At 53.3% G+C, this 20,578-nt stretch overlaps 2 long non-coding RNA genes across 2 annotated transcripts; both read right to left on the reverse strand.

Annotated features, from left to right (window-relative positions):
- Positions 1–14,354: 14,354 nt before the first annotated feature.
- Positions 14,355–15,682, reverse strand: LOC121107442. The gene is made up of 3 exons (XR_005841594.1): positions 15,420–15,682; positions 14,977–15,293; positions 14,355–14,867 (listed from the first exon to the last, which is right to left on the reverse strand). It is a non-coding gene; the product is annotated as an uncharacterized LOC121107442 (long non-coding RNA).
- A 252-nt stretch (positions 15,683–15,934) lies between these two features.
- LOC121107443 lies at positions 15,935–19,992 on the reverse strand. The gene is made up of 4 exons (XR_005841596.1): positions 19,730–19,992; positions 19,287–19,603; positions 17,132–19,177; positions 15,935–17,022 (listed from the first exon to the last, which is right to left on the reverse strand). It is a non-coding gene; the product is annotated as an uncharacterized LOC121107443 (long non-coding RNA).
- Between the last annotated feature and the right edge of the window lie 586 nt (positions 19,993–20,578).

Here is a 20,578-nt window from a genome sequence, read left to right on the forward strand (position 1 = left end):
CTGTTTGACACAATGAACTGCCAACATTGTTCCTGCTGTGCCATGCCCATGCCATGACCAAGGAAGGTGCCAGCAGCTGATGCCCAGAAGTACAACCAGTCTGGTGTTTTTCTGATCACTTATCTTTGTATCTGTGTCCTTGTTTATCGTGGAACATGTCTCCCAATGAGCAGCAGAGGACAGGAGGCATTCATGGGAATGTTCTCCTCTGGGCCTCTGGCTGTCCAAGACAAAGCAAGAGGACACACAGTCAGTAACATCACAGCTATCACATCAGAGCTATCTCTTCCGCCTTGGCCAGTTCCAAGACCATCCCATTTTCCATGCCAACTCTCTGCCCTCTTACCTCTGACTCTGCTCACCATCCTGCTCTACTTTGGCCAGTGCTGGCAAAGCGGTTCAGCACTTCATGTGACCTCCCAGTATTGGCTAGATCACCAGTGCCTATGAGACACAGGGAACTGCCAACCCTGTGCCTGCTGTGCCATGCCCATGGCGTCACCAAGGCAGTTGCCATCAGTACAGCCAGCCTGGTGTTACTCTGATCACTTATCTTTTTATGAGAGCTCTGGGAGAAAGTGGAACATATCTCCAGGTGTGCAGCAGAGGACAGGAGGCACTCATGGTCTGGGCATGTTCTCCTCTGGGCCTCTGGCTGTCCAAGACAAAGCAGGTGGACACACAATCTGCAGCATCACAGCTATCTCTTACACCTTGGCCAGGTCCCAGACCTTCCCTTCCATGCCATGTCTCTGGACTCTTACCACTGACTCTGCTCACCATCCTGATCTCCTCTGGCCTGTGCTGGCACAACGGTTCAGCACTTCATGTTGACCTCCCAGTATTGGTCATGACACCAGTGCGTGTTTGACACAAAGATCTGCAAATATCGTGCCTGCTGTGCCATGCCCATGGCATCACCAAGGCAGTTACCAGCAGCTGATGCCCAGTACAGCCAGCCTGGTGGTTTTGTCTGATCACTTATCTTTGGATCAGTGTCCTTGTGTAAGGTGGAACATGTCTCCAGGTGAGCAGCAGAGGACAGGAGGCACTCATGGTCTGGGCATGTTCTCCTCTGGGCCTCTGGCCGTCCAAGACAGAGGACACACAATCTCTAGCATCACAGCTCTCTCTGCCTCCATGGGCAGGTCCCAGACCATCCCATTTTCCATGCCATCTCTCTGCCCTCTTACCTCTGAATCTGCTCACTATCCTGCTCTCCTCTGGCCTTTGCAGGCAAATGGGTTCAGCACTTCATGTGACCTCCCATTATTGGCTGGCCATGGCACCAATGCCTGTTTGACACAATGAACTGCCAACATTGTTCCTCTGTGCCATGCCCATGACACAACTATGGCCGTTGCCATGAGCTGATGCCCAGAAGTACAGCCAGCCTGGTGTTACTCTGATCACTTATCTTTTTATGAGAGCTTTTGGAGAAAGTGGAAGACGTCTCCAGGTGAGCAGCAGAGGACAGGAGGCACTCATGGTCTGGGCATGTTCTCCTCTGGGCCTCTGGCTGTCCAAGACAAAGCAACAGGACACACAGTCTGGAGCATCAGACACACGCCTGCCGCCATTCCCAGGTCTTAGACATTCCCTTCCATGCCATCTCTCCTGGCCTCTTACCTCTGACTCTGCTCACCATCCTGTTTTTTCTGGCCTGGGCTCGCAGCAGCGAGAAGCTCTTTTTATTACATCCCTACAGCCTTCATGTCTCCAATGCGTGTGTGACACAGGGAACTGCCAACACTGTGCCTGCTGTGCCCTGCCCATGGTGTCAACGAGGCTGTTGTCAGCGTGATACCCTGAAGTACAGCCAGCCTGGAGTTACTCTGATCACTTATCTTTTTATAAGAGCTCTTGGAGAACGTGGAACATGTCTCCAGGTGAGCAGCAGAGGACAGGAGGCACTCATGGTCTGGGCATGTTCTCCTCTGGGCCTCTGGCTGTCCAAGACAAAGAAAGAGGACACACAATCCGTAGCAAGACAGACACCCCTGCCGCCATGGCCAGGTCCCAGACCATCTCTTCCCTGCCAACTCTCTGCCCTCATACCTCTGACTCTGCTCATAATCCTGCTCTACTCTGGCCTGTGCGGGCACCGTGGTTAGCACTTCATGTGACCTCCCAGTGCTGGCCATGGCACCAGTGCCTGTTTGACACAATGAACTGCCAACATTGTTCCTGCTGTGCCATGCCCATGCCATGACCAAGGAAGGTGCCAGCAGCTGATGCCCAGAAGTACAACCAGTCTGGTGTTTTTCTGATCACTTATCTTTGTATCTGTGTCCTTGTTTATCGTGGAACATGTCTCCCGGTGAGCAGCAGAGGACAGGAGGCATTCATGGGAATGTTCTCCTCTGGGCCTCTGGCTGTCCAAGACAAAGCAAGAGGACACACAGTCAGTAACATCACAGCTATCACATCAGAGCTATCTCTTCCGCCTTGGCCAGTTCCAAGACCATCCCATTTTCCATGCCAACTCTCTGCCCTCTTACCTCTGACTCTGCTCACCATCCTGCTCTCCTCTGGCCTTTGCAGGCAAATGGGTTCAGCACTTCATGTGACCTCCCAATATTGGCTAGATCACCAGTGCCTATGAGACACAGGGAACTGCCAACCCTGTGCCTGCTGTGCCATGCCCATGGCATGACCAAGGCAGTTGCCATCAGTACAGCCAGCCTGGTGTTACTCTGATCACTTATCTTTTTATGAGAGCTCTGGGAGAAAGTGGAACATATCTCCAGGTGTGCAGCAGAGGACAGGAGGCACTCATGGTCTGGGCCTGTTCTCCTCTGGGCCTCTGGCTGTCCAAGACAAAGCAGGTGGACACACAATCTGCAGCATCGCAGCTATCTCTTACACCTTGGCCAGGTCCCAGACCTTCCCTTCCATGCCATGTCTCTGGACTCTTACCACTGACTCTGCTCACCCTCCTGATCTCCTCTGGCCTGTGCTGGCACAACGGTTCAGCACTTCATGTTGACCTCCCAGTATTGGTCATGACACCAGTGCGTGTTTGACACAAAGATCTGCAAATATCGTGCCTGCTGTGCCATGCCCATGGCATCACCAAGGCAGTTGCCAGCAGCTGATGCCCAGTACAGCCAGCCTGGTGGTTTTGTCTGATCACTTATCTTTGGATCAGTGTCCTTGTGTAAGGTGGAACATGTCTCCAGGTGAGCAGCAGAGGACAGGAGGCACTCATGGTCTGGGCATGTTCTCCTCTGGGCCTCTGGCCGTCCAAGACAGAGGACACACAATCTCTAGCATCACAGCTCTCTCTGCCTCCATGGGCAGGTCCCAGACCATCCCATTTTCCATGCCATCTCTCTGCCCTCTTACCTCTGAATCTGCTCACTATCCTGCTCTCCTCTGGCCTTTGCAGGCAAATGGGTTCAGCACTTCATGTGACCTCCCATTATTGGCTGGCCATGGCACCAATGCCTGTTTGACACAATGAACTGCCAACATTGTTCCTCTGTGCCATGCCCATGACACAACTATGGCCGTTGCCATGAGCTGATGCCCAGAAGTACAGCCAGCCTGGTGTTACTCTGATCACTTATCTTTTTATGAGAGCTTTTGGAGAAAGTGGAAGACGTCTCCAGGTGAGCAGCAGAGGACAGGAGGCACTCATGGTCTGGGCATGTTCTCCTCTGGGCCTCTGGCTGTCCAAGACAAAGCAACAGGACACACAGTCTGGAGCATCAGACACACGCCTGCCGCCATTCCCAGGTCTTAGACATTCCCTTCCATGCCATCTCTCCTGGCCTCTTACCTCTGACTCTGCTCACCATCCTGTTTTTTCTGGCCTGGGCTCGCAGCAGCGAGAAGCTCTTTTTATTACATCCCTACAGCCTTCATGTCTCCAATGCGTGTGTGACACAGGGAACTGCCAACACTGTGCCTGCTGTGCCCTGCCCATGGTGTCAACGAGGCTGTTGTCAGCGTGATACCCTGAAGTACAGCCAGCCTGGAGTTACTCTGATCACTTATCTTTTTATAAGAGCTCTTGGAGAACGTGGAACATGTCTCCAGGTGAGCAGCAGAGGACAGGAGGCACTCATGGTCTGGGCATGTTCTCCTCTGGGCCTCTGGCTGTCCAAGACAAAGAAAGAGGACACACAATCCGTAGCAAGACAGACACCCCTGCCGCCATGGCCAGGTCCCAGACCATCTCTTCCCTGCCAACTCTCTGCCCTCATACCTCTGACTCTGCTCCTAATCCTGCTCTACTCTGGCCTGTGCGGGCACCGTGGTTAGCACTTCATGAGACCTCCCAGTGCTGGCCATGGCACCAGTGCCTGTTTGACACAATGAACTGCCAACATTGTTCCTGCTGTGCCATGCCCATGCCATGACCAAGGAAGGTGCCAGCAGCTGATGCCCAGAAGTACAACCAGTCTGGTGTTTTTCTGATCACTTATCTTTGTATCTGTGTCCTTGTTTATCGTGGAACATGTCTCCCGGTGAGCAGCAGAGGACAGGAGGCATTCATGGGAATGTTCTCCTCTGGGCCTCTGGCTGTCCAAGACAAAGCAAGAGGACACACAGTCAGTAACATCACAGCTATCACATCAGAGCTATCTCTTCCGCCTTGGCCAGTTCCAAGACCATCCCATTTTCCATGCCAACTCTCTGCCCTCTTACCTCTGACTCTGCTCACCATCCTGCTCTACTTTGGCCAGTGCTGGCAAAGCGGTTCAGCACTTCATGTGACCTCCCAGTATTGGCTAGATCACCAGTGCCTATGAGACACAGGGAACTGCCAACCCTGTGCCTGCTGTGCCATGCCCATGGCGTCACCAAGGCAGTTGCCATCAGTACAGCCAGCCTGGTGTTACTCTGATCACTTATCTTTTTATGAGAGCTCTGGGAGAAAGTGGAACATATCTCCAGGTGTGCAGCAGAGGACAGGAGGCACTCATGGTCTGGGCATGTTCTCCTCTGGGCCTCTGGCTGTCCAAGACAAAGCAGGTGGACACACAATCTGCAGCATCACAGCTATCTCTTACACCTTGGCCAGGTCCCAGACCTTCCCTTCCATGCCATGTCTCTGGACTCTTACCACTGACTCTGCTCACCATCCTGATCTCCTCTGGCCTGTGCTGGCACAACGGTTCAGCACTTCATGTTGACCTCCCAGTATTGGTCATGACACCAGTGCGTGTTTGACACAAAGATCTGCAAATATCGTGCCTGCTGTGCCATGCCCATGGCATCACCAAGGCAGTTACCAGCAGCTGATGCCCAGTACAGCCAGCCTGGTGGTTTTGTCTGATCACTTATCTTTGGATCAGTGTCCTTGTGTAAGGTGGAACATGTCTCCAGGTGAGCAGCAGAGGACAGGAGGCACTCATGGTCTGGGCATGTTCTCCTCTGGGCCTCTGGCCGTCCAAGACAGAGGACACACAATCTCTAGCATCACAGCTCTCTCTGCCTCCATGGGCAGGTCCCAGACCATCCCATTTTCCATGCCATCTCTCTGCCCTCTTACCTCTGAATCTGCTCACTATCCTGCTCTCCTCTGGCCTTTGCAGGCAAATGGGTTCAGCACTTCATGTGACCTCCCATTATTGGCTGGCCATGGCACCAATGCCTGTTTGACACAATGAACTGCCAACATTGTTCCTCTGTGCCATGCCCATGACACAACTATGGCCGTTGCCATGAGCTGATGCCCAGAAGTACAGCCAGCCTGGTGTTACTCTGATCACTTATCTTTTTATGAGAGCTTTTGGAGAAAGTGGAAGACGTCTCCAGGTGAGCAGCAGAGGACAGGAGGCACTCATGGTCTGGGCATGTTCTCCTCTGGGCCTCTGGCTGTCCAAGACAAAGCAACAGGACACACAGTCTGGAGCATCAGACACACGCCTGCCGCCATTCCCAGGTCTTAGACATTCCCTTCCATGCCATCTCTCCTGGCCTCTTACCTCTGACTCTGCTCACCATCCTGTTTTTTCTGGCCTGGGCTCGCAGCAGCGAGAAGCTCTTTTTATTACATCCCTACAGCCTTCATGTCTCCAATGCGTGTGTGACACAGGGAACTGCCAACACTGTGCCTGCTGTGCCCTGCCCATGGTGTCAACGAGGCTGTTGTCAGCGTGATACCCTGAAGTACAGCCAGCCTGGAGTTACTCTGATCACTTATCTTTTTATAAGAGCTCTTGGAGAACGTGGAACATGTCTCCAGGTGAGCAGCAGAGGACAGGAGGCACTCATGGTCTGGGCATGTTCTCCTCTGGGCCTCTGGCTGTCCAAGACAAAGAAAGAGGACACACAATCCGTAGCAAGACAGACACCCCTGCCGCCATGGCCAGGTCCCAGACCATCTCTTCCCTGCCAACTCTCTGCCCTCATACCTCTGACTCTGCTCATAATCCTGCTCTACTCTGGCCTGTGCGGGCACCGTGGTTAGCACTTCATGTGACCTCCCAGTGCTGGCCATGGCACCAGTGCCTGTTTGACACAATGAACTGCCAACATTGTTCCTGCTGTGCCATGCCCATGCCATGACCAAGGAAGGTGCCAGCAGCTGATGCCCAGAAGTACAACCAGTCTGGTGTTTTTCTGATCACTTATCTTTGTATCTGTGTCCTTGTTTATCGTGGAACATGTCTCCCGGTGAGCAGCAGAGGACAGGAGGCATTCATGGGAATGTTCTCCTCTGGGCCTCTGGCTGTCCAAGACAAAGCAAGAGGACACACAGTCAGTAACATCACAGCTATCACATCAGAGCTATCTCTTCCGCCTTGGCCAGTTCCAAGACCATCCCATTTTCCATGCCAACTCTCTGCCCTCTTACCTCTGACTCTGCTCACCATCCTGCTCTCCTCTGGCCTTTGCAGGCAAATGGGTTCAGCACTTCATGTGACCTCCCAATATTGGCTAGATCACCAGTGCCTATGAGACACAGGGAACTGCCAACCCTGTGCCTGCTGTGCCATGCCCATGGCATGACCAAGGCAGTTGCCATCAGTACAGCCAGCCTGGTGTTACTCTGATCACTTATCTTTTTATGAGAGCTCTGGGAGAAAGTGGAACATATCTCCAGGTGTGCAGCAGAGGACAGGAGGCACTCATGGTCTGGGCCTGTTCTCCTCTGGGCCTCTGGCTGTCCAAGACAAAGCAGGTGGACACACAATCTGCAGCATCGCAGCTATCTCTTACACCTTGGCCAGGTCCCAGACCTTCCCTTCCATGCCATGTCTCTGGACTCTTACCACTGACTCTGCTCACCCTCCTGATCTCCTCTGGCCTGTGCTGGCACAACGGTTCAGCACTTCATGTTGACCTCCCAGTATTGGTCATGACACCAGTGCGTGTTTGACACAAAGATCTGCAAATATCGTGCCTGCTGTGCCATGCCCATGGCATCACCAAGGCAGTTGCCAGCAGCTGATGCCCAGTACAGCCAGCCTGGTGGTTTTGTCTGATCACTTATCTTTGGATCAGTGTCCTTGTGTAAGGTGGAACATGTCTCCAGGTGAGCAGCAGAGGACAGGAGGCACTCATGGTCTGGGCATGTTCTCCTCTGGGCCTCTGGCCGTCCAAGACAGAGGACACACAATCTCTAGCATCACAGCTCTCTCTGCCTCCATGGGCAGGTCCCAGACCATCCCATTTTCCATGCCATCTCTCTGCCCTCTTACCTCTGAATCTGCTCACTATCCTGCTCTCCTCTGGCCTTTGCAGGCAAATGGGTTCAGCACTTCATGTGACCTCCCATTATTGGCTGGCCATGGCACCAATGCCTGTTTGACACAATGAACTGCCAACATTGTTCCTCTGTGCCATGCCCATGACACAACTATGGCCGTTGCCATGAGCTGATGCCCAGAAGTACAGCCAGCCTGGTGTTACTCTGATCACTTATCTTTTTATGAGAGCTTTTGGAGAAAGTGGAAGACGTCTCCAGGTGAGCAGCAGAGGACAGGAGGCACTCATGGTCTGGGCATGTTCTCCTCTGGGCCTCTGGCTGTCCAAGACAAAGCAACAGGACACACAGTCTGGAGCATCAGACACACGCCTGCCGCCATTCCCAGGTCTTAGACATTCCCTTCCATGCCATCTCTCCTGGCCTCTTACCTCTGACTCTGCTCACCATCCTGTTTTTTCTGGCCTGGGCTCGCAGCAGCGAGAAGCTCTTTTTATTACATCCCTACAGCCTTCATGTCTCCAATGCGTGTGTGACACAGGGAACTGCCAACACTGTGCCTGCTGTGCCCTGCCCATGGTGTCAACGAGGCTGTTGTCAGCGTGATACCCTGAAGTACAGCCAGCCTGGAGTTACTCTGATCACTTATCTTTTTATAAGAGCTCTTGGAGAACGTGGAACATGTCTCCAGGTGAGCAGCAGAGGACAGGAGGCACTCATGGTCTGGGCATGTTCTCCTCTGGGCCTCTGGCTGTCCAAGACAAAGAAAGAGGACACACAATCCGTAGCAAGACAGACACCCCTGCCGCCATGGCCAGGTCCCAGACCATCTCTTCCCTGCCAACTCTCTGCCCTCATACCTCTGACTCTGCTCATAATCCTGCTCTACTCTGGCCTGTGCGGGCACCGTGGTTAGCACTTCATGTGACCTCCCAGTGCTGGCCATGGCACCAGTGCCTGTTTGACACAATGAACTGCCAACATTGTTCCTGCTGTGCCATGCCCATGCCATGACCAAGGAAGGTGCCAGCAGCTGATGCCCAGAAGTACAACCAGTCTGGTGTTTTTCTGATCACTTATCTTTGTATCTGTGTCCTTGTTTATCGTGGAACATGTCTCCCGGTGAGCAGCAGAGGACAGGAGGCATTCATGGGAATGTTCTCCTCTGGGCCTCTGGCTGTCCAAGACAAAGCAAGAGGACACACAGTCAGTAACATCACAGCTATCACATCAGAGCTATCTCTTCCGCCTTGGCCAGTTCCAAGACCATCCCATTTTCCATGCCAACTCTCTGCCCTCTTACCTCTGACTCTGCTCACCATCCTGCTCTCCTCTGGCCTTTGCAGGCAAATGGGTTCAGCACTTCATGTGACCTCCCAATATTGGCTAGATCACCAGTGCCTATGAGACACAGGGAACTGCCAACCCTGTGCCTGCTGTGCCATGCCCATGGCATGACCAAGGCAGTTGCCATCAGTACAGCCAGCCTGGTGTTACTCTGATCACTTATCTTTTTATGAGAGCTCTGGGAGAAAGTGGAACATATCTCCAGGTGTGCAGCAGAGGACAGGAGGCACTCATGGTCTGGGCCTGTTCTCCTCTGGGCCTCTGGCTGTCCAAGACAAAGCAGGTGGACACACAATCTGCAGCATCGCAGCTATCTCTTACACCTTGGCCAGGTCCCAGACCTTCCCTTCCATGCCATGTCTCTGGACTCTTACCACTGACTCTGCTCACCCTCCTGATCTCCTCTGGCCTGTGCTGGCACAACGGTTCAGCACTTCATGTTGACCTCCCAGTATTGGTCATGACACCAGTGCGTGTTTGACACAAAGATCTGCAAATATCGTGCCTGCTGTGCCATGCCCATGGCATCACCAAGGCAGTTGCCAGCAGCTGATGCCCAGTACAGCCAGCCTGGTGGTTTTGTCTGATCACTTATCTTTGGATCAGTGTCCTTGTGTAAGGTGGAACATGTCTCCAGGTGAGCAGCAGAGGACAGGAGGCACTCATGGTCTGGGCATGTTCTCCTCTGGGCCTCTGGCCGTCCAAGACAGAGGACACACAATCTCTTGCATCACAGCTTTCTCTGCCTCCATGGGCAGGTCCCAGACCATCCCATTTTCCATGCCATCTCTCTGCCCTCTTACCTCTGAATCTGCTCACTATCCTGCTCTCCTCTGGCCTTTGCAGGCAAATGGGTTCAGCACTTCATGTGACCTCCCAGGGCTGGCCATGGCACCAATGCCTGTTTGACACAATGAACTGCCAACACTGTTCCACTGAGCCATGCCCATGACACAACTATGGCAGTTGCCATGAGCTGATGCCCAGAAGTACAGCCAGCCTGGTGTTACTCTGATCACTTATCTTTTTATGAGAGCTTTTGGAGAAAGTGGAAGACGTCTCCAGGTGAGCAGCAGAGGACAGGAGGCACTCATGGTCTGGGCATGTTCTCCTCTGGGCCTCTGGCTGTCCAAGACAAAGCAACAGGACACACAGTCTGGAGCATCAGACACACGCCTGCCGCCCTTCCCAGGTCTTAGACATTCCCTTCCATGCCATCTCTCCTGGCCTCTTACCTCTGACTCTGCTCACCATCCTGTTTTTTCTGGCCTGGGCTCGCAGCAGCGAGAAGCTCTTTTTATTACATCCCTACAGCCTTCATGTCTCCAATGCGTGTGTGACACAGGGAACTGCCAACACTGTGCCTGCTGTGCCCTGCCCATGGTGTCAACGAGGCTGTTGTCAGCGTGATACCCTGAAGTACAGCCAGCCTGGAGTTACTCTGATCACTTATCTTTTTATAAGAGCTCTTGGAGAACGTGGAACATGTCTCCAGGTGAGCAGCAGAGGACAGGAGGCACTCATGGTCTGGGCATGTTCTCCTCTGGGCCTCTGGCTGTCCAAGACAAAGAAAGAGGACACACAATCCGTAGCAAGACAGACACCCCTGCTGCCATGGCCAGGTCCCAGACCATCTCTTCCCTGCCAACTCTCTGCCCTCATACCTCTGACTCTGCTCCTAATCCTGCTCTACTCTGGCCTGTGCGGGCACCGTGGTTAGCACTTCATGAGACCTCCCAGTGCTGGCCATGGCACCAGTGCCTGTTTGACACAATGAACTGCCAACATTGTTCCTGCTGTGCCATGCCCATGCCATGACCAAGGAAGGTGCCAGCAGCTGATGCCCAGAAGTACAACCAGTCTGGTGTTTTTCTGATCACTTATCTTTGTATCTGTGTCCTTGTTTACTGTGGAACATGTCTCCCGGTGAGCAGCAGAGGACAGGAGGCATTCATGGGAATGTTCTCCTCTGGGCCTCTGGCTGTCCAAGACAAAGCAAGAGGACACACAGTCAGTAACATCACAGCTATCACATCAGAGCTATCTCTTCCGCCTTGGCCAGTTCCAAGACCATCCCATTTTCCATGCCAACTCTCTGCCCTCTTACCTCTGACTCTGCTCACCATCCTGCTCTCCTCTGGCCTTTGCAGGCAAATGGGTTCAGCACTTCATGTGACCTCCCAATATTGGCTAGATCACCAGTGCCTATGAGACACAGGGAACTGCCAACCCTGTGCCTGCTGTGCCATGCCCATGGCATGACCAAGGCAGTTGCCATCAGTACAGCCAGCCTGGTGTTACTCTGATCACTTATCTTTTTATGAGAGCTCTGGGAGAAAGTGGAACATATCTCCAGGTGTGCAGCAGAGGACAGGAGGCACTCATGGTCTGGGCCTGTTCTCCTCTGGGCCTCTGGCTGTCCAAGACAAAGCAGGTGGACACACAATCTGCAGCATCGCAGCTATCTCTTACACCTTGGCCAGGTCCCAGACCTTCCCTTCCATGCCATGTCTCTGGACTCTTACCACTGACTCTGCTCACCCTCCTGATCTCCTCTGGCCTGTGCTGGCACAACGGTTCAGCACTTCATGTTGACCTCCCAGTATTGGTCATGACACCAGTGCGTGTTTGACACAAAGATCTGCAAATATCGTGCCTGCTGTGCCATGCCCATGGCATCACCAAGGCAGTTGCCAGCAGCTGATGCCCAGTACAGCCAGCCTGGTGGTTTTGTCTGATCACTTATCTTTGGATCAGTGTCCTTGTGTAAGGTGGAACATGTCTCCAGGTGAGCAGCAGAGGACAGGAGGCACTCATGGTCTGGGCATGTTCTCCTCTGGGCCTCTGGCCGTCCAAGACAGAGGACACACAATCTCTAGCATCACAGCTCTCTCTGCCTCCATGGGCAGGTCCCAGACCATCCCATTTTCCATGCCATCTCTCTGCCCTCTTACCTCTGAATCTGCTCACTATCCTGCTCTCCTCTGGCCTTTGCAGGCAAATGGGTTCAGCACTTCATGTGACCTCCCAGGGCTGGCCATGGCACCAATGCCTGTTTGACACAATGAACTGCCAACACTGTTCCACTGAGCCATGCCCATGACACAACTATGGCAGTTGCCATGAGCTGATGCCCAGAAGTACAGCCAGCCTGGTGTTACTCTGATCACTTATCTTTTTATGAGAGCTTTTGGAGAAAGTGGAAGACGTCTCCAGGTGAGCAGCAGAGGACAGGAGGCACTCATGGTCTGGGCATGTTCTCCTCTGGGCCTCTGGCTGTCCAAGACAAAGCAACAGGACACACAGTCTGGAGCATCAGACACACGCCTGCCGCCCTTCCCAGGTCTTAGACATTCCCTTCCATGCCATCTCTCCTGGCCTCTTACCTCTGACTCTGCTCACCATCCTGTTTTTTCTGGCCTGGGCTCGCAGCAGCGAGAAGCTCTTTTTATTACATCCCTACAGCCTTCATGTCTCCAATGCGTGTGTGACACAGGGAACTGCCAACACTGTGCCTGCTGTGCCCTGCCCATGGTGTCAACGAGGCTGTTGTCAGCGTGATACCCTGAAGTACAGCCAGCCTGGAGTTACTCTGATCACTTATCTTTTTATAAGAGCTCTTGGAGAACGTGGAACATGTCTCCAGGTGAGCAGCAGAGGACAGGAGGCACTCATGGTCTGGGCATGTTCTCCTCTGGGCCTCTGGCTGTCCAAGACAAAGAAAGAGGACACACAATCCGTAGCAAGACAGACACCCCTGCTGCCATGGCCAGGTCCCAGACCATCTCTTCCCTGCCAACTCTCTGCCCTCATACCTCTGACTCTGCTCATAATCCTGCTCTACTCTGGCCTGTGCGGGCACCGTGGTTAGCACTTCATGAGACCTCCCAGTGCTGGCCATGGCACCAGTGCCTGTTTGACACAATGAACTGCCAACATTGTTCCTGCTGTGCCATGCCCATGCCATGACCAAGGAAGGTGCCAGCAGCTGATGCCCAGAAGTACAACCAGTCTGGTGTTTTTCTGATCACTTATCTTTGTATCTGTGTCCTTGTTTATCGTGGAACATGTCTCCCGGTGAGCAGCAGAGGACAGGAGGCATTCATGGGAATGTTCTCCTCTGGGCCTCTGGCTGTCCAAGACAAAGCAAGAGGACACACAGTCAGTAACATCACAGCTATCACATCAGAGCTATCTCTTCCGCCTTGGCCAGTTCCAAGACCATCCCATTTTCCATGCCAACTCTCTGCCCTCTTACCTCTGACTCTGCTCACCATCCTGCTCTCCTCTGGCCTTTGCAGGCAAATGGGTTCAGCACTTCATGTGACCTCCCAATATTGGCTAGATCACCAGTGCCTATGAGACACAGGGAACTGCCAACCCTGTGCCTGCTGTGCCATGCCCATGGCATGACCAAGGCAGTTGCCATCAGTACAGCCAGCCTGGTGTTACTCTGATCACTTATCTTTTTATGAGAGCTCTGGGAGAAAGTGGAACATATCTCCAGGTGTGCAGCAGAGGACAGGAGGCACTCATGGTCTGGGCCTGTTCTCCTCTGGGCCTCTGGCTGTCCAAGACAAAGCAGGTGGACACACAATCTGCAGCATCGCAGCTATCTCTTACACCTTGGCCAGGTCCCAGACCTTCCCTTCCATGCCATGTCTCTGGACTCTTACCACTGACTCTGCTCACCCTCCTGATCTCCTCTGGCCTGTGCTGGCACAACGGTTCAGCACTTCATGTTGACCTCCCAGTATTGGTCATGACACCAGTGCGTGTTTGACACAAAGATCTGCAAATATCGTGCCTGCTGTGCCATGCCCATGGCATCACCAAGGCAGTTGCCAGCAGCTGATGCCCAGTACAGCCAGCCTGGTGGTTTTGTCTGATCACTTATCTTTGGATCAGTGTCCTTGTGTAAGGTGGAACATGTCTCCAGGTGAGCAGCAGAGGACAGGAGGCACTCATGGTCTGGGCATGTTCTCCTCTGGGCCTCTGGCCGTCCAAGACAGAGGACACACAATCTCTAGCATCACAGCTCTCTCTGCCTCCATGGGCAGGTCCCAGACCATCCCATTTTCCATGCCATCTCTCTGCCCTCTTACCTCTGAATCTGCTCACTATCCTGCTTTCCTCTGGCCTTTGCAGGCAAATGGGTTCAGCACTTCATGTGACCTCCCAGGGCTGGCCATGGCACCAATGCCTGTTTGACACAATGAACTGCCAACACTGTTCCACTGAGCCATGCCCATGACACAACTATGGCAGTTGCCATGAGCTGATGCCCAGAAGTACAGCCAGCCTGGTGTTACTCTGATCACTTATCTTTTTATGAGAGCTTTTGGAGAAAGTGGAAGACGTCTCCAGGTGAGCAGCAGAGGACAGGAGGCACTCATGGTCTGGGCATGTTCTCCTCTGGGCCTCTGGCTGTCCAAGACAAAGCAACAGGACACACAGTCTGGAGCATCAGACACACGCCTGCCGCCCTTCCCAGGTCTTAGACATTCCCTTCCATGCCATCTCTCCTGGCCTCTTACCTCTGACTCTGCTCACCATCCTGTTTTTTCTGGCCTGGGCTCGCAGCAGCGAGAAGCTCTTTTTATTACATCCCTACAGCCTTCATGTCTCCAATGCGTGTGTGACACAGGGAACTGCCAACACTGTGCCTGCTGTGCCCTGCCCATGGTGTCAACGAGGCTGTTGTCAGCGTGATACCCTGAAGTACAGCCAGCCTGGAGTTACTCTGATCACTTATCTTTTTATAAGAGCTCTTGGAGAACGTGGAACATGTCTCCAGGTGAGCAGCAGAGGACAGGAGGCACTCATGGTCTGGGCATGTTCTCCTCTGGGCCTCTGGCTGTCCAAGACAAAGAAAGAGGACACACAATCCGTAGCAAGACAGACACCCCTGCCGCCATGGCCAGGTCCCAGACCATCTCTTCCCTGCCAACTCTCTGCCCTCATACCTCTGACTCTGCTCATAATCCTGCTCTACTCTGGCCTGTGCGGGCACCGTGGTTAGCACTTCATGAGACCTCCCAGTGCTGGCCATGGCACCAGTGCCTGTTTGACACAATGAACTGCCAACATTGTTCCTGCTGTGCCATGCCCATGCCATGACCAAGGAAGGTGCCAGCAGCTGATGCCCAGAAGTACAACCAGTCTGGTGTTTTTCTGATCACTTATCTTTGTATCTGTGTCCTTGTTTATCGTGGAACATGTCTCCCGGTGAGCAGCAGAGGACAGGAGGCATTCATGGGAATGTTCTCCTCTGGGCCTCTGGCTGTCCAAGACAAAGCAAGAGGACACACAGTCAGTAACATCACAGCTATCACATCAGAGCTATCTCTTCCGCATTGGCCAGTTCCAAGACCATCCCATTTTCCATGCCAACTCTCTGCCCTCTTACCTCTGACTCTGCTCACCATCCTGCTCTACTTTGGCCAGTGCTGGCAAAGCGGTTCAGCACTTCATTTGACCTCCCATTATTGGCTAGATCACCAGTGCCTATGAGACACAGGGAACTGCCAACCCTGTGCCTGCTGTGCCATGCCCATGGCATGACCAAGGCAGTTGCCATCAGTACAGCCAGCCTGGTGTTACTCTGATCACTTATCTTTTTATGAGAGCTCTGGGAGAAAGTGGAACATATCTCCAGGTGTGCAGCAGAGGACAGGAGGCACTCATGGTCTGGGCCTGTTCTCCTCTGGGCCTCTGGCTGTCCAAGACAAAGCAGGTGGACACACAATCTGCAGCATCGCAGCTATCTCTTACACCTTGGCCAGGTCCCAGACCTTCCCTTCCATGCCATGTCTCTGGACTCTTACCACTGACTCTGCTCACCCTCCTGATCTCCTCTGGCCTGTGCTGGCACAACGGTTCAGCACTTCATGTTGACCTCCCAGTATTGGTCATGACACCAGTGCGTGTTTGACACAAAGATCTGCAAATATCGTGCCTGCTGTGCCATGCCCATGGCATCACCAAGGCAGTTGCCAGCAGCTGATGCCCAGTACAGCCAGCCTGGTGGTTTTGTCTGATCACTTATCTTTGGATCAGTGTCCTTGTGTAAGGTGGAACATGTCTCCAGGTGAGCAGCAGAGGACAGGAGGCACTCATGGTCTGGGCATGTTCTCCTCTGGGCCTCTGGCCGTCCAAGACAGAGGACACACAATCTCTAGCATCACAGCTCTCTCTGCCTCCATGGGCAGGTCCCAGACCATCCCATTTTCCATGCCATCTCTCTGCCCTCTTACCTCTGAATCTGCTCACTATCCTGCTCTCCTCTGGCCTTTGCAGGCAAATGGGTTCAGCACTTCATGTGACCTCCCATTATTGGCTGGCCATGGCACCAATGCCTGTTTGACACAATGAACTGCCAACATTGTTCCACTGTGCCATGCCCATGACACAACTATGGCCGTTGCCATGAGCTGATGCCCAGAAGTACAGCCAGCCTGGTGTTACTCTGATCACTTATCTTTTTATGAGAGCTTTTGGAGAAAGTGGAAGACGTCTCCAGGTGAGCAGCAGAGGACAGGAGGCACTCATGGTCTGGGCATGTTCTCCTCTGGGCCTCTGGCTGTCCAAGACAAAGCAACAGGACACACAGTCTGGAGCATCAGACACACGCCTGCCGCCCTTCCCAGGTCTTAGACATTCCCTTCCATGCCATCTCTCCTGGCCTCTTACCTCTGACTCTGCTCACCATCCTGTTTTTTCTGGCCTGGGCTCGCAGCAGCGAGAAGCTCTTTTTATTACGTCCCTACGGCCATCATGTCTCCAATGCGTGTGTGACACAGGGAACTGCCAACACTGTGCCTGCTGTGCCCTGCCCATGGTGTCAACGAGGCTGTTGTCAGCGTGATACCCTGAAGTACAGCCAGCCTGGAGTTACTCTGATCACTTATCTTTTTATAAGAGCTCTTGGAGAACGTGGAACATGTCTCCAGGTGAGCAGCAGAGGACAGGAGGCACTCATGGTCTGGGCATGTTCTCCTCTGGGCCTCTGGCTGTCCAAGACAAAGAAAGAGGACACACAATCCGTAGCAAGACAGACACCCCTGCCGCCATGGCCAGGTCCCAGACCATCTCTTCCCTGCCAACTCTCTGCCCTCATACCTCTGACTCTGCTCATAATCCTGCTCTACTCTGGCCTGTGCGGGCACCGTGGTTAGCACTTCATGAGACCTCCCAGTGCTGGCCATGGCACCAGTGCCTGTTTGACACAATGAACTGCCAACATTGTTCCTGCTGTGCCATGCCCATGCCATGACCAAGGAAGGTGCCAGCAGCTGATGCCCAGAAGTACAACCAGTCTGGTGTTTTTCTGATCACTTATCTTTGTATCTGTGTCCTTGTTTATCGTGGAACATGTCTCCCGGTGAGCAGCAGAGGACAGGAGGCATTCATGGGAATGTTCTCCTCTGGGCCTCTGGCTGTCCAAGACAAAGCAAGAGGACACACAGTCAGTAACATCACAGCTATCACATCAGAGCTATCTCTTCCGCCTTGGCCAGTTCCAAGACCATCCCATTTTCCATGCCAACTCTCTGCCCTCTTACCTCTGACTCTGCTCACCATCCTGCTCTCCTCTGGCCTTTGCAGGCAAATGGGTTCAGCACTTCATGTGACCTCCCAATATTGGCTAGATCACCAGTGCCTATGAGACACAGGGAACTGCCAACCCTGTGCCTGCTGTGCCATGCCCATGGCATGACCAAGGCAGTTGCCATCAGTACAGCCAGCCTGGTGTTACTCTGATCACTTATCTTTTTATGAGAGCTCTGGGAGAAAGTGGAACATATCTCCAGGTGTGCAGCAGAGGACAGGAGGCACTCATGGTCTGGGCATGTTCTCCTCTGGGCCTCTGGCTGTCCAAGACAAAGCAGGTGGACACACAATCTGCAGCATCACAGCTATCTCTTACACCTTGGCCAGGTCCCAGACCTTCCCTTCCATGCCATGTCTCTGGACTCTTACAACTGACTCTGCTCACCATCCTGATCTCCTCTGGCCTGTGCTGGCACAACGGTTCAGCACTTCATGTTGACCTCCCAGTATTGGTCATGACACCAGTGCGTGTTTGACACAAAGATCTGCAAATATCGTGCCTGCTGTGCCATGCCCATGGCATCACCAAGGCAGTTACCAGCAGCTGATGCCCAGTACAGCCAGCCTGGTGGTTTTGTCTGATCACTTATCTTTGGATCAGTGTCCTTGTGTAAGGTGGAACATGTCTCCAGGTGAGCAGCAGAGGACAGGAGGCACTCATGGTCTGGGCATGTTCTCCTCTGGGCCTCTGGCCGTCCAAGACAGAGGACACACAATCTCTAGCATCACAGCTCTCTCTGCCTCCATGGGCAGGTCCCAGACCATCCCATTTTCCATGCCATCTCTCTGCCCTCTTACCTCTGAATCTGCTCACTATCCTGCTCTCCTCTGGCCTTTGCAGGCAAATGGGTTCAGCACTTCATGTGACCTCCCATTATTGGCTGGCCATGGCACCAATGCCTGTTTGACACAATGAACTGCCAACATTGTTCCACTGTGCCATGCCCATGACACAACTATGGCCGTTGCCATGAGCTGATGCCCAGAAGTACAGCCAGCCTGGTGTTACTCTGATCACTTATCTTTTTATGAGAGCTTTTGGAGAAAGTGGAAGACGTCTCCAGGTGAGCAGCAGAGGACAGGAGGCACTCATGGTCTGGGCATGTTCTCCTCTGGGCCTCTGGCTGTCCAAGACAAAGCAACAGGACACACAGTCTGGAGCATCAGACACACGCCTGCCGCCCTTCCCAGGTCTTAGACATTCCCTTCCATGCCATCTCTCCTGGCCTCTTACCTCTGACTCTGCTCACCATCCTGTTTTTTCTGGCCTGGGCTCGCAGCAGCGAGAAGCTCTTTTTATTACGTCCCTACGGCCATCATGTCTCCAATGCGTGTGTGACACAGGGAACTGCCAACACTGTGCCTGCTGTGCCCTGCCCATGGTGTCAACGAGGCTGTTGTCAGCGTGATACCCTGAAGTACAGCCAGCCTGGAGTTACTCTGATCACTTATCTTTTTATAAGAGCTCTTGGAGAACGTGGAACATGTCTCCAGGTGAGCAGCAGAGGACAGGAGGCACTCATGGTCTGGGCATGTTCTCCTCTGGGCCTCTGGCTGTCCAAGACAAAGAAAGAGGACACACAATCCGTAGCAAGACAGACACCCCTGCCGCCATGGCCAGGTCCCAGACCATCTCTTCCCTGCCAACTCTCTGCCCTCATACCTCTGACTCTGCTCATAATCCTGCTCTACTCTGGCCTGTGCGGGCACCGTGGTTAGCACTTCATGAGACCTCCCAGTGCTGGCCATGGCACCAGTGCCTGTTTGACACAATGAACTGCCAACATTGTTCCTGCTGTGCCATGCCCATGCCATGACCAAGGAAGGTGCCAGCAGCTGATGCCCAGAAGTACAACCAGTCTGGTGTTTTTCTGATCACTTATCTTTGTATCTGTGTCCTTGTTTATCGTGGAACATGTCTCCCGGTGAGCAGCAGAGGACAGGAGGCATTCATGGGAATGTTCTCCTCTGGGCCTCTGGCTGTCCAAGACAAAGCAAGAGGACACACAGTCAGTAACATCACAGCTATCACATCAGAGCTATCTCTTCCGCATTGGCCAGTTCCAAGACCATCCCATTTTCCATGCCAACTCTCTGCCCTCTTACCTCTGACTCTGCTCACCATCCTGCTCTACTTTGGCCAGTGCTGGCAAAGCGGTTCAGCACTTCATTTGACCTCCCATTATTGGCTAGATCACCAGTGCCTATGAGACACAGGGAACTGCCAACCCTGTGCCTGCTGTGCCATGCCCATGGCATGACCAAGGCAGTTGCCATCAGTACAGCCAGCCTGGTGTTACTCTGATCACTTATCTTTTTATGAGAGCTCTGGGAGAAAGTGGAACATATCTCCAGGTGTGCAGCAGAGGACAGGAGGCACTCATGGTCTGGGCCTGTTCTCCTCTGGGCCTCTGGCTGTCCAAGACAAAGCAGGTGGACACACAATCTGCAGCATCGCAGCTATCTCTTACACCTTGGCCAGGTCCCAGACCTTCCCTTCCATGCCATGTCTCTGGACTCTTACCACTGACTCTGCTCACCCTCCTGATCTCCTCTGGCCTGTGCTGGCACAACGGTTCAGCACTTCATGTTGACCTCCCAGTATTGGTCATGACACCAGTGCGTGTTTGACACAAAGATCTGCAAATATCGTGCCTGCTGTGCCATGCCCATGGCATCACCAAGGCAGTTGCCAGCAGCTGATGCCCAGTACAGCCAGCCTGGTGGTTTTGTCTGATCACTTATCTTTGGATCAGTGTCCTTGTGTAAGGTGGAACATGTCTCCAGGTGAGCAGCAGAGGACAGGAGGCACTCATGGTCTGGGCATGTTCTCCTCTGGGCCTCTGGCCGTCCAAGACAGAGGACACACAATCTCTAGCATCACAGCTCTCTCTGCCTCCATGGGCAGGTCCCAGACCATCCCATTTTCCATGCCATCTCTCTGCCCTCTTACCT

Source organism: Gallus gallus, chromosome 1 (genome assembly GCF_016699485.2).
Source record: "Gallus gallus isolate bGalGal1 chromosome 1, bGalGal1.mat.broiler.GRCg7b, whole genome shotgun sequence".
NCBI classification, from domain to species: Eukaryota; Metazoa; Chordata; class Aves; order Galliformes; family Phasianidae; genus Gallus; species Gallus gallus.